This window comes from Triticum aestivum, chromosome 2B (assembly GCF_018294505.1).
Source record: "Triticum aestivum cultivar Chinese Spring chromosome 2B, IWGSC CS RefSeq v2.1, whole genome shotgun sequence".
NCBI classification, from domain to species: Eukaryota; Viridiplantae; Streptophyta; class Magnoliopsida; order Poales; family Poaceae; genus Triticum; species Triticum aestivum.
Window position 1 is genome coordinate 614,937,895 of NC_057798.1, and position 11,633 is coordinate 614,949,527.

General features: G+C 43.9%; 1 long non-coding RNA gene across 13 annotated transcripts; it reads left to right on the forward strand.

Annotated features, from left to right (window-relative positions):
• The first annotated feature begins 6,003 nt into the window (after nt 1-6,003).
• On the forward strand, nt 6,004-10,547 carry LOC123046304 (uncharacterized). Of its 13 annotated transcripts, none has more exons than XR_006422157.1 (9): nt 6,004-6,916; nt 7,017-7,181; nt 7,476-7,584; nt 8,010-8,057; nt 8,138-8,264; nt 8,457-8,506; nt 8,868-9,663; nt 9,911-9,974; nt 10,183-10,547. It is a non-coding gene; the product is annotated as an uncharacterized lncRNA (long non-coding RNA). The 13 variants fall into 13 exon arrangements; XR_006422153.1 differs by having other exon boundaries at nt 8,868-9,019; nt 9,598-9,663; nt 9,911-10,547; XR_006422152.1 differs by having other exon boundaries at nt 8,868-9,019; nt 9,603-9,663; nt 9,911-10,547.
• The last annotated feature ends 1,086 nt before the right edge of the window (nt 10,548-11,633 follow it).

Genomic DNA, 11,633 nt, shown 5'->3' on the forward strand with positions numbered 1-11,633 from the left:
GTTTTCCAAGCTCATGCCCAGGTCGAGAGATATGATGTCTCCGACAAGTTCTAAAGCTGTAAGATGGAGGAAAATAGTTTTGTCAGTGAGCACATACTCAAAATGTCTGGGTTGCACAACTGCTTGTCCCAGCTGGACATTAACCTCCCGGACGAGGCGGTCATTGACAGAATCCTTCAGTCGCTCCCACCTAGCTACAAGAGCTTTGTGATGAACTACAATATGCAGGGGATGGTGAAAACTATTCCTGAAGTATTTTCAATGCTGAAATCAGCAGAGGTGGAAATCAAAAAGGAACATCAAGTGTTGATGGTCAATAAAACCACTAGTTTCAAGAAAGGCAAGGGTAAGAAGAACTTCAAGAAGGATGGCAAGGGAGTTGCCGCGCCCGGTAAACCAGTTGCCGGGAAGAAGCCAAAGAATGGACCCAAACCTGAGACTGAGTGCTTTTATTGCAAGGGAAAGGGACACTGGAAGCGGAACTGCCCCAAATACTTAGCGGACAAGAAGGCCGGCAACACTAAAGGTATATGTGATATACATGTAATTGATGTGTACCTTACCAGTACTCGTAGTAGCTCCTGGGTATTTGATACCGTTGCGGTTGCTCATATTTGTAACTCAAAGCAGGAGCTGCGGAATAAGCGGAGACTGGCAAAGGACGAGGTGACGATGCGTGTCGGGAATGTTTTTAAGGTCGATGTGATCGCCGTTGGCACGCTACCTCTACATTTACCTATGGGATTAGTTTTAAACCTCAATAATTGTTATTTAGTGCCAGCTTTGAGCATGAACATTGTATCTGGATCTTGTTTAATACGAGATGGCTACTCATTTAAATCCGAGAATAATGGTTGTTCTATTTATATGAGAGATGTGTTTTATGGTCATGCCCCATTGGTCAATGGTTTATTCTTAATGAATCTCGAACGTGATGTTACACATATTCATAGTGTGAATACCAAAAGATGTAAGGTTGATAACGATAGTCACACATACTTGTGGCACTGCCGCCTTGGTCACATTGGTGTCAAGCGCATGAAGAAGCTCCATGCTGATGGACTTTTAGAGTCTCTCGATTATGAATCATTTGACACATGTGAACCATGCCTCGTGGGCAAAATGACCAAGACTCCGTTCTCTGGAACAATGGAGCGAGCAACCAACTTATTGGAAATCATACATACTGATGTGTGCGGTCCAATGAGCGTTGAGGCTCGCGAAGGCTATCATTATGTTCTCACTCTCACTAATGACTTGAGTAGATATGGGTATGCCTACTTGATGAAACACAAGTCTGAGACTTTTGAAAAGTTCAAGGAATTTCAGAATGAGGTGGAGAATCAATGTGACGAAAGATAACATTCTTACGATCAGATCGCGGGGGAGAATATTTAAGTCACGAATTTGGTACGCACTTAAAGAAATGTGGAATCGTTTCACAGCTCACGCCGCCTGGAACACCTCAGCGTAACGGTGTGTCCGAACATCGTAATTGCACTCTACTGGATATGGTGTGATCTATGATGTCACTCACCGATTTACCGCTATCATTTTGGGGATACGCTCTAGAGACAGCTACATTCACTTTAAATAGGGCACCGTCTAAATCCGTTGAGACGACACCGTATGAATTATGGTTTGGGAAGAAACCTAAGCTGTCGTTTCGAAAAGTTTGGGGATGCGATGCTTATGTCAAGAAACTTCAACCTGAAAAGCTCGAACCCAAGTCGGAAAAATGCGTCTTCATAGGATACCCTAAGGAAACCATTGGGTATACCTTCTACCTCAGATCCGAAGGCAAGATCTTTGTTGCCAAGAACGGGTCCTTTCTGGAGAAAGAGTTTCTCTCAAAATAAGTAAGTGGGAGGAAAGTGGAACTTGATGAAGTACTACCTCTTGAACCGGAAAGTAGCGCAGCTCAGGAAGATGTTCTTGTGGTGCCTGCACTGACTAGAGAGGAAGCTAATGATGATGATTAAGGTACTTCGGATCAAGTTACTACTGAACTTCGTAGGTCCACGAGGACACGTTCCACACCAGAGTGGTATGGCAACCCTGTCCTAGAAATCATGTTGTTACACAACGGTGAACCTTCGAACTATGAAGAAGCAATGGCGGCCCAGATTCCAACAAATGGCTTGAAGCCATGCAATCCAAGATAGGATCCATGTATGAAAACAAAGTGTGGACTTTGACAGACTTGCCCGATGATCGGCGAGCGATAGAAAACAAATGGATCTTTAAGAAGAAGACGGACGCGGATGGTAATGTTACCATCTATAAAGCTCGACTGGTCGCTAAGGGTTATCGACAAGTTCAAGGGGTTGACTACGATGAGACTTTCTCTCCGGTAGCGAAACTGAAGTCCGTCCGAATCATGTTAGCAATTGCCGCATACTATGATTATGAGATATGGCAAATGGACGTCAAAACGGCATTCCTTAACGGCCATCTTAAGGAAGAACTATATATGATGCAGCCGGAAGGTTTTGTCGATCCTAAAAATGCTAACAAGGTATGCAAGCTCCAGTGCTCCATCTATGGGCCGGTGCAAGCATCTCGGAGTTGGAACATTTTCTTTAATGAAATGATCAAAGCGTTTGGGTTTATGCAGACTTATGGAGAAGCCTGCGTTTACAAGAAAGTGAGTGGGAGCTCTGTAGCATTTCTCATATTATATGTGGATGACATACTTTTGATGGGAAATGATATAGAACTTTTGGACAGCATTAAGGCCTACTTGAATAAGTGTTTTTCAATGAAGGACCTTGGAGAAGCTGCTTACATATTAGGCATCAAGATCTATAGAGATAGATCGAGACGCCTCATAGGTCTTTCACAAAGCACATACCTTGATAAGATATTGAAGAAGTTCAATATGGATCAGTCCAAGAAGGGGTTCTTGCCTGTGTTGCAAGGTGTGAAATTGAGCTCGGCTCAATGTCTGACCACGGCAGAAGATAGAGAAAAGATGAGTGTCGTCCCCTATGCCTCGGCCGTAGGGTCTATCATGTATGCCATGTTGTGTACCAGACCTGATGTAAACCTTGCCGTAAGTTTGGTAGGAAGGTACCAAAGTAATCCCGGCATGGAACACTGAATAGCGGTCAAGAACATCCTGAAGTACCTGAAAAGGACTAAGGATATGTTTCTCATTTATGGAGGTGACAAATAGCTCGTTGTAAAGGGTTACGTCGACACTAGCTTCGACACAGATCTGGATGACTCCAAGTCACAAATCGGATACGTGTATATTTTGAATGGAGGGGCAGTAAGCTGGTGCAGTTGCAAGCAAAGCGTCATGGCGGGATCTACATGTGAAGCGGAGTACATGGCAGCCTCGGAGGCAGCGCATGAAGCAATCTGGATGAAGGAGTTCATCACCGACCTAGGAGTCATACCCAATGCTTCGGGGCCAATCACCCTCTTCTATGACAACACTGGAGCTATTGCCCTTGCCAAGGAGCCCAGGTTTCACAAGAAGACTAGGCACATCAAGCGTCGCTTCAACTCCATTCGTGAAAATGTTCAAGATGGAGACATAGATATTTGCAAAGTGCATACGGATCTGAATGTTGCAGATCCGTTGACTAAACCTCTTCCGCGAGCAAAACATGATCAACACAAGAACTCTATGGGTGTTCGATTCATCACAATGTAACTAGATTATTGACTCTAGTGCAAGTGGGAGACTGTTGGAAATATGCCCTAGAGGCAATAATAAAATGATTATTATTATATTTCCTTGTTCATGATAATTGTCTATTATTCATGCTATAATCGTGTTATCCAGAAATCATAATACATGTGTGAATACATAGACCATAACATGTCCCTAGTGAGCCTCTAGTTGACTAGCTCGTTGATTAATGGATAGTCATGGGTTCCTGACTATGGACATTCGATGTCATTGATAACGGGATCACATCATTAGGAGAATGACGTGATGGACAAGACCCAAATCCTAAGCATAGCACAAGATCATGTAGTTCGTTTGCTAGAGCTTTTCCAATGTCAAGTATCATTTCCTTAGACCATGAGATCATGTAACTCCCGGATGCCGTAGGAGTGCTTTGGGTGTACCAAACATCACAACATAACTAGGTGACTATAAAGGTATACTACAGGTATCCCCGAAAGTATCTGTTGGGTTGACACGGATCGAGACTGGGATTTGTCACTCCGTATGACGGAGAGGTATCTCTGGGCCCACTCGGTAATGCATCATCATAATGAGCTCAAAGTGACTAAGTGGTTGGTCACGGGATCATGCATTATGGTATGAGTAAAGTGACTTGCCGGTAACGAGATTGAATGAGGTATTGGGATACCGACGATCGAATCTCGGGCAAGTAACGTACCGATTGACAAAGGGAATTGTATATGGGATTACTTGAATCCTCGACATCATGGTTCATTCGATGAGATCATTGTGGAACATGTGGGAGCCAACATGGGTATCCATATCCCGCTGTTGGTTATTGGCCGGAGAGTCGTCTCGGTCATGTCTGCATGTCTCCCGAACCCGTAGGGTCTACACACTTAAGGTTCGGTGACGCTAGGGTTGGAGAGATACTAGTATGCGGTAACCCGAAAGTTGTTCGGAGTCCCTGGTGAGATCCCGGACGTCACGAGGAGTTTCGGAATGGTCCGGAGGTGAAGAATTATATATAGGAAGTCCAGTTTCGGCCATCGGAAAAGTTTCGGGGGTCACCGGTATTGTACCGGGACAACCGGAAGGGTCCCGGGGGTCCATCGGGTGGGGCCACCTATCCCGGAGGGCCCCATTGGCTGAAGTGGGGAGGGAAACCATCCCCCGGTGGGCTGGTGCACCCCCTTGGGCCTCTCCCTGCGCCTAGGGTTGGAAACCCTAGGGGTGGGGGGCGCCCCAATTGGCTTGGGGGGCAAGCCACCCCCCTTGGTCGCCGCCCCCCCCCTCGAGATCCAATCTCTAGGGGGCCGGCGCCCCCAGGGCCCCTATATAAAGAGGGGGGAAGGGAGGGCTGCGCACCCCTGCTCCTGGCGCCTCCCACTCCCTCTGCAACTCCCTCTCGTAGAGCTTGGTGAAGCCCTGCCGAGATCGCCGCTACTTCCACCACCACACCGTCGTGCTGCTGGATCTCCATCAACCTCTCCCTCCCTCTTGCTGGATCAAGAAGGAGGAGACGTCTTCCCCAACTGTACGTGTGTTGAACGCGGAGGTGCCGTCCGTTCGGCGCTAGGATCTCCGGTGATTTGGATCACGACGAGTACGACTCCCTCAACCCCGTTCTCTTGAACGCTTCCGCGCGTGATCTACAAGGGTATGTAGATGCACTCCTCTCTCTCGTTGCTAGATGACTCCATAGATAGATCTTGGTGAAGCGTAGAATTTTTTTATTTTTTGCAACGTTCCCCAACATGGGCATCGTTTGGCTCTTGAGGAGTCACACAACGATGACCATGCCAAGTTAAAGAAAGATCTTGATCATGGTCTTGTTGTGTCTCGTGTGCTAACTTCCGAGAAGGCTAAACTTGGGGTTGATCATGCTAGACTCAAGAAGAGTTTGATGTACTTGACAAGGCCCATAAGGTCTTGAAGGGTGCTCATGCAAACCTCAAGGAGTCTCATGATCAACTCCAAGTTAAGCTAACCAACGAAAAGGCCACCTTTCCTCATATGGTATCTCTACTCCTAATGGAGCAGTTGGTAGTCTCGCTTCCAGGCTTTTTTTCGTCCCACCTTCCATGGTTTTTTTTGATACCTCCTCCCACCTTCGCTGGTTTTTTTTCGTAGATTTTTTTCGTCCCCTCCCCCCACTTCATCGGTTCATTTTCGCGTCACCCTCTCACACAACGAAAGAAATCTGAACATATCAGAACTTTCCATACTGGCGCAAGTTATTTAGTAATGTAGAATCAATCACGAACAATCTCTAAAGATTAAATCTAAATTAATTAACCTTACCTTAAATCACTCAATCACATTAATTAGAAAACAAATATCCCCGAAAGAAAAATCCAATCCCCGAACACCTCGTCCCTCCATGCCCCGAACCCTCGACCTACCTATCCCAGGCTCTCAGCCTCCCTCCCTGCGCCGCCGCTAGCACCTCCATCCCTAGCTGGCCGCCATCACACCCCCAGCAGCCATGTACAGCGGGGCGGCCCAAGGAAAGGAGCTCCCCTCCCCGACCCGATCTGATGGAGAGAACGCCAGGCCTTGCCACTCCGGTTGTCGCTGTGGCCAGATCCGATCGTGGGAGCCGCCGTAGAGCCTCCATGTCGGCGGAGCAGAGCAGTCCGACAGTGGTGGGTGCCCGATCTCGTCCAGCAAGTCGCCGTTGGTTGCCACGACCACCTCATTCCCTGTCGCCCCTCTCCTTCAACCATGGTGGCGCTCCTCCCCGCATTGCCGTCGTTGGTGGAGCTCGCCTCACCCTCCTCACCCCGTCAGCTGCAACCGCTCCTTACCTCCACGGTGCTCCCCTTCTACATCCAATGCAGGCCAGTGAACGGCGACGACTAGGAGGCCTCTACCTCGACTCTACCGGCCGTGGTCGCCCCGCGTCTCCGCGCCCCCGCCCCTTAGCATCGCGTCGACGCGTCGCATCCCTCTCAACGAAGAGAGGAAGAGGTGTACGAGAGTGAGGAGAACGCTGTTCGCGGGGCCTCCAAGCAGAAAGACACAAGAGGAGAAGCGGATGTGACGGAAATCTCACAATCGCATCTCCCGTCTCTCTCATGTCAAGTCAGGTGACGAAGACCGGCGACTGCGACCACGCTCTACCATCGTGCATGTCTCTCCGCCTATCTTCCCGCCCCTCTTCGCTTGTCTATCCTTGAATTCAGAATTTCGCTATCATTGGTGACCACTACATCATCATCATCGATGGAGATGCTATTGATGTCGATGAACATGGCTGTGTAAAAGGTGCAAGTCATCATCGATAAATGGGGTACACCCAATGATGCTACTACTACTGCTTTGGAAGATCAACTGAATGAGGCTGAACAATGCATCTGTGTTGCAGGCAAGGACATGGATGGTATTCATGTGAGGGGAACATGCTGGAGCAAAGGATCTGCGTCACGGTCTTATTTCATTGCTGAAAATCACAAGGATGTAGTGGGGTGTGTCTGCCATGAACGAGGTGCACCTGGGTATGATCTTGCCATGAACATGACAGCTTATCAAGGTACCAGAGAAATTTGTCTTCTGCGGCGTTCTCAGCCTTGCTCTGTAATCCTGCTATTCTATCTGAACCTTTGCTTCTCTTCTTTTGTTTTAGTTCTTAGTAGTGTCGATCATTTTTGTTTACTTTAATTGTGCGTGTAGTTTACTTCCTTTTACTTACTGAATCTGGTTCTCATTGTTTGAACAATGTGTTAATTCGGTTATGATTGAAAAATGCAAAAATATTAGTGTCCTCTGTATTGTGTTTCTGCCTGAACTTGTTCTGAACCTTACCTGCTGATGCTTTACTTTGCAGTTTCGTCAGAGTTATGTTTTGGTTGGCTGATAGCTTGCAAGATCTTCATCTTCTACTATCTGCTTCCTTCAGTTTGTGTAGTCTACATAGTAGGCCATCATCCAGAAAGGTAAGCATTTGAGGCATGTCTGGTTTCATGTAGCTTTTAAGGAAAAGTGGATAAAGTTGTAGCGAAGACCAGTTAAGTAGAGCAACGAAAATCACATGGATTTTAGAAATTAATCATTGTGGAGCTCAATCGAAAGGTGAGATTGATGATTTCATCCGTCTATATTCAGTCAAATCATACTATCATAGGATTATTGATCCGGCTAATTAGATTTTTTATTTTGGCATGAATTTCTCCCTCAAAATTAGCTGTCCTACTGGTCCTTGCCAAATCCTTATATATTATACGCAGGGACTAACGATATATAGTTGAACACAGAGCTAGATCCTCTTATTGTTTATTGTCCATAAAGTGTCGTATTCAAGTACCCTATTAATTCCATTGTTACTATTAAACTACCCTATTAATTCCATTGTTACTTGCAGGAAGCGATGGATTAAAACTTGTGGGTTTATGGCTCTTTCCTCGTGAAGGTAAGCTTCTCCGGTTGATCCATTTATATACCTGTAATATCTTAATTCGGTTACTATGTTTACTTTTCATTGCTTTACAGAGTATTCCGGGAAGTACGAGCTCAACTTTCAGGTTCATCGGCTTAGGTGTCGTGCCTGCTCGGAAAGGATGTGATGGAGATGGTGCACACGAACTGATATTTCTTATAAGAAAGAGAAATCAACAAGGTATTTTTCTTTGATGCCTAATTTATATGTACCGGTTATGTTTTCTTCAGATATATAGCTATATCCATGTATAAATAACTATTTTTCACGAAGATATATTTATAATAATATTGCCAAAGTACCTCTTATTATTTGATTACCAGTAACAGTTTGAGCTGCTCATATTGTTTCCACCCATGTGAAAAATAACAGGTGCTTGGAATTGGAATGTTTTCATTCTTTGAGTTTTGGTCATTTTAAAGGTATGCATGCCACTACTCATTTTTTTGCCTCTGTAGCCAAGTGTTTAAATAGTGTATGGACTAAATCTGGAATTATATGAGCTAAATTATAGTATCAGAGTATGCTACTGGTCTTCAGTCTTCCGCTTCATGGTTTATCATAAAATAATATAATCATTTCCTCCATGTGAGAGGTAGCATAGCAATATATTTAGTGTTATCCAGCAAGTTTTTTGAGGCATGTGTGTTCCTCAAAGAAAAAGGTGTGTCAGTCTCGGTGATAGCCTTTGAGTTTTTGAACAATTGCCACTGCTAAGGTGATTGGAAATTGCTTTGTACACATTCTACTAGGCTCATTTTCTGTTAATCCCTACAATTTCAGGAATGAAGGGAAGGGAAGACGTGAGGAGAAAGCTCTACCTGCACAGGACACAAGATCCGTGCCGGGAATTCGGTTGTGCTTGTATGTTACTGTAGAGCGACCATTTCAGGGTGGATGTTGATGGTCTCAGATTGATTCGATGCTGCAGCGAGGTAAAGTTGCTATTTACTTCTCAAGTTCAGACTTGCATATCAAACAAACATAACTTGGCAGCAAGGTTAACATCTAGGAAAAAATGTGTGTGTGTGTGTGCGCGTGCGCGTGCATCTTGCATGCGTCAGTGTCGATACATTCACATGTTGATAAGTATACGAGCATGTAGGCAAATGATGTCAAGACAATTCAAGACACACAATATATACTTTGGTAGAGAAAACCTTGTATATGTTTCAATACATAATCTAATGTGACTTTCATGCATTTCAATATCTACAAGAGGGTTAACACAAGAACCATACAGTACCATCTTGGATCTTCCTGCCATCAGATCAATGTTTTAATACATCATTAGTGCAAACCCATACTAGCTGAAAACACAAACATGGAATTAGTTTCTAGGGGACGATGCTTTGTTTGGATACCAAAAAGAAAAATAGTACACATAGAGAGACTTTCTTCGTTGCAGAGTAACAACATATAAGGGTGCATCTTTTGACCATTTAATGAATCAGAGTTTTAAGTAAGACTAACTCATAACTGGAGCGTGAGATACTAATTGCTTTCTTTGTAGTGAAGATGGCCTCTTTTGGGGTGAGGCACAACTATAGTTGCACAGCTAAAGTTCCTATGTTCAAAGGTTATAACTCCTTGTCCTTTGTAGTTTGGATTTTGGAATAATTATCCTGGATAGATGCTAGAATGGGAGAAATACCCAACAAAACACAAATTTAGCAATGGACATGCATGTCTTTTAATCACTTCGGCTTGCTTCTATTGTTTGTGTTTTCATCTGGTATGGGCTTTGAAGCATGCCGTCGTCAGAAAGAATCCATCATTTTGTCAAAATATTGGATGTATAACTAATTCCATGTTTGTGTTTTCAGCTGGTATGGGCTTGCACTAATGATGTATTAAAACATTGATCTGATGGCAGGAAGATCCAAGATGGTACTGTATGGTTCTTGTGTTAACCCTCTTGTAGATATTGAAATGCATGAAAGTCACATTAGATTATGTATTGAAACATATACAAGGTTTTCTCTACCAAAGTATATATTGTGTTTCTATTGTTTGCCTGAGTAATCTGAATTCACCTTATATTGTTGAAGTTATTGGTCTATCAATTATTTATCTGTATTTCATTTTGCCAAAAAAGCAAACAAACAGAAGAGCCAAACATTGCATGCTTCGACAGACGAAACCTGCCCACGGAGGTGGTGGCGCCGGTGGTAGGCGGCAATGAGGCAACAACGCTTCATGAGGCGGTCAAGTCTGTGGTCATGAGCCGATGCATCCACCAACACCGCAATCGAGTCAACTTCAGGACTCCATTAGTGATAGTTGGCTGTGTTAAAGGAAAAAATTATTAGGATAATAGAAACTGTTGGGATAATTTCTTTCTATAGTGGATGAAGTTATTTCAAGTAACATATCTTGGTTTCTCCCTGTAGTCGTGTACTTAAGAAAAGCTCCAACACAATGAAATGGCAGCAAAGAAGCCCGTATTATGTTAGCACAAAATACATTTGGTATTTGGCCTTCTTTTTTTTATGTTAGCATGTAATTAGTCATGTACTCCTATACTAAAGCTAAATCAAGTAGATAGTCTAAAGCTTGGTCAGTTAAAATAATGATTGAGTCTTTCTTATTATCTTTTGCCATTTTGTGTACTTTTGGTTTATCTTCAAACTATTTTCTTCCAGCCCTTGGTTTCTCCCATAACAACCTAAAGAAGTTGATCCAATGACAACATAAATAAGTTGCTTGGCATGGTAGTTTCTCCATCCCATTATTTGAGGATTAGAGCTTGAAATAATTCTCTAGCAAAGGTAATATAGCTAGGAAGTCAGAATTTCACAAAGTAGGAACAATTTTTCAAGTGTGCTTCTTTGGTCCTGAAATATGTCTTCGCACGGTTTCTGTTCTAAAAAGCAAAATGCTTCAGGTTTCGGCAGTTAGGGCAAACAATCAGGAAGGGAAGTATATATATTGAAAAGAGAGCCCAGACATGGTGTCGAGAATGAAGGAGAATGGAAAGTAAGGGTATGATTTCTTTTTTTTTTGTCTTCTAAAAATAAATAGAGCGAGGTTAAGGAGACACAGAAAATGGAAATGAGGGGTAGGATTTTTTTTGGTCTTCTAAAAATAAATAGAGCGAGGTTAAGGAGACACGACAATTATTGATAGAGAAAAAGAGTTGGAGAATTAGTTTTTGTGGTATCAATGGACGGTATAAGCCATCATGTTTGACATATTATTTTCTAAATTAGAACAATTTTTGATCATTTATTGTTATTGCGTGGCAATGCGTGAATATTTATTGTAAAGTATATGTCGGACAAGATTGATGTTGAACCGCTAGAGTACATGCCCATTGTCGTAGTATATATACCATTTCATATATCATGGCCGACTATGATGGTGTGCATTCTTTGGCACTGGAAATTGGCCCGGGACACCATAGAGGGGAAAGGATGGGGAGGGCGACGCCATGGAAGGAAGGGGAGACTACGCTGAGAGAAAGATGTCGGTTGAACGTCGTGGTTGGGAGAGATGGCAATGGCATCAGCGAGGAAAGCAGTGCGGGGGAATGAGATGTGGGTATGA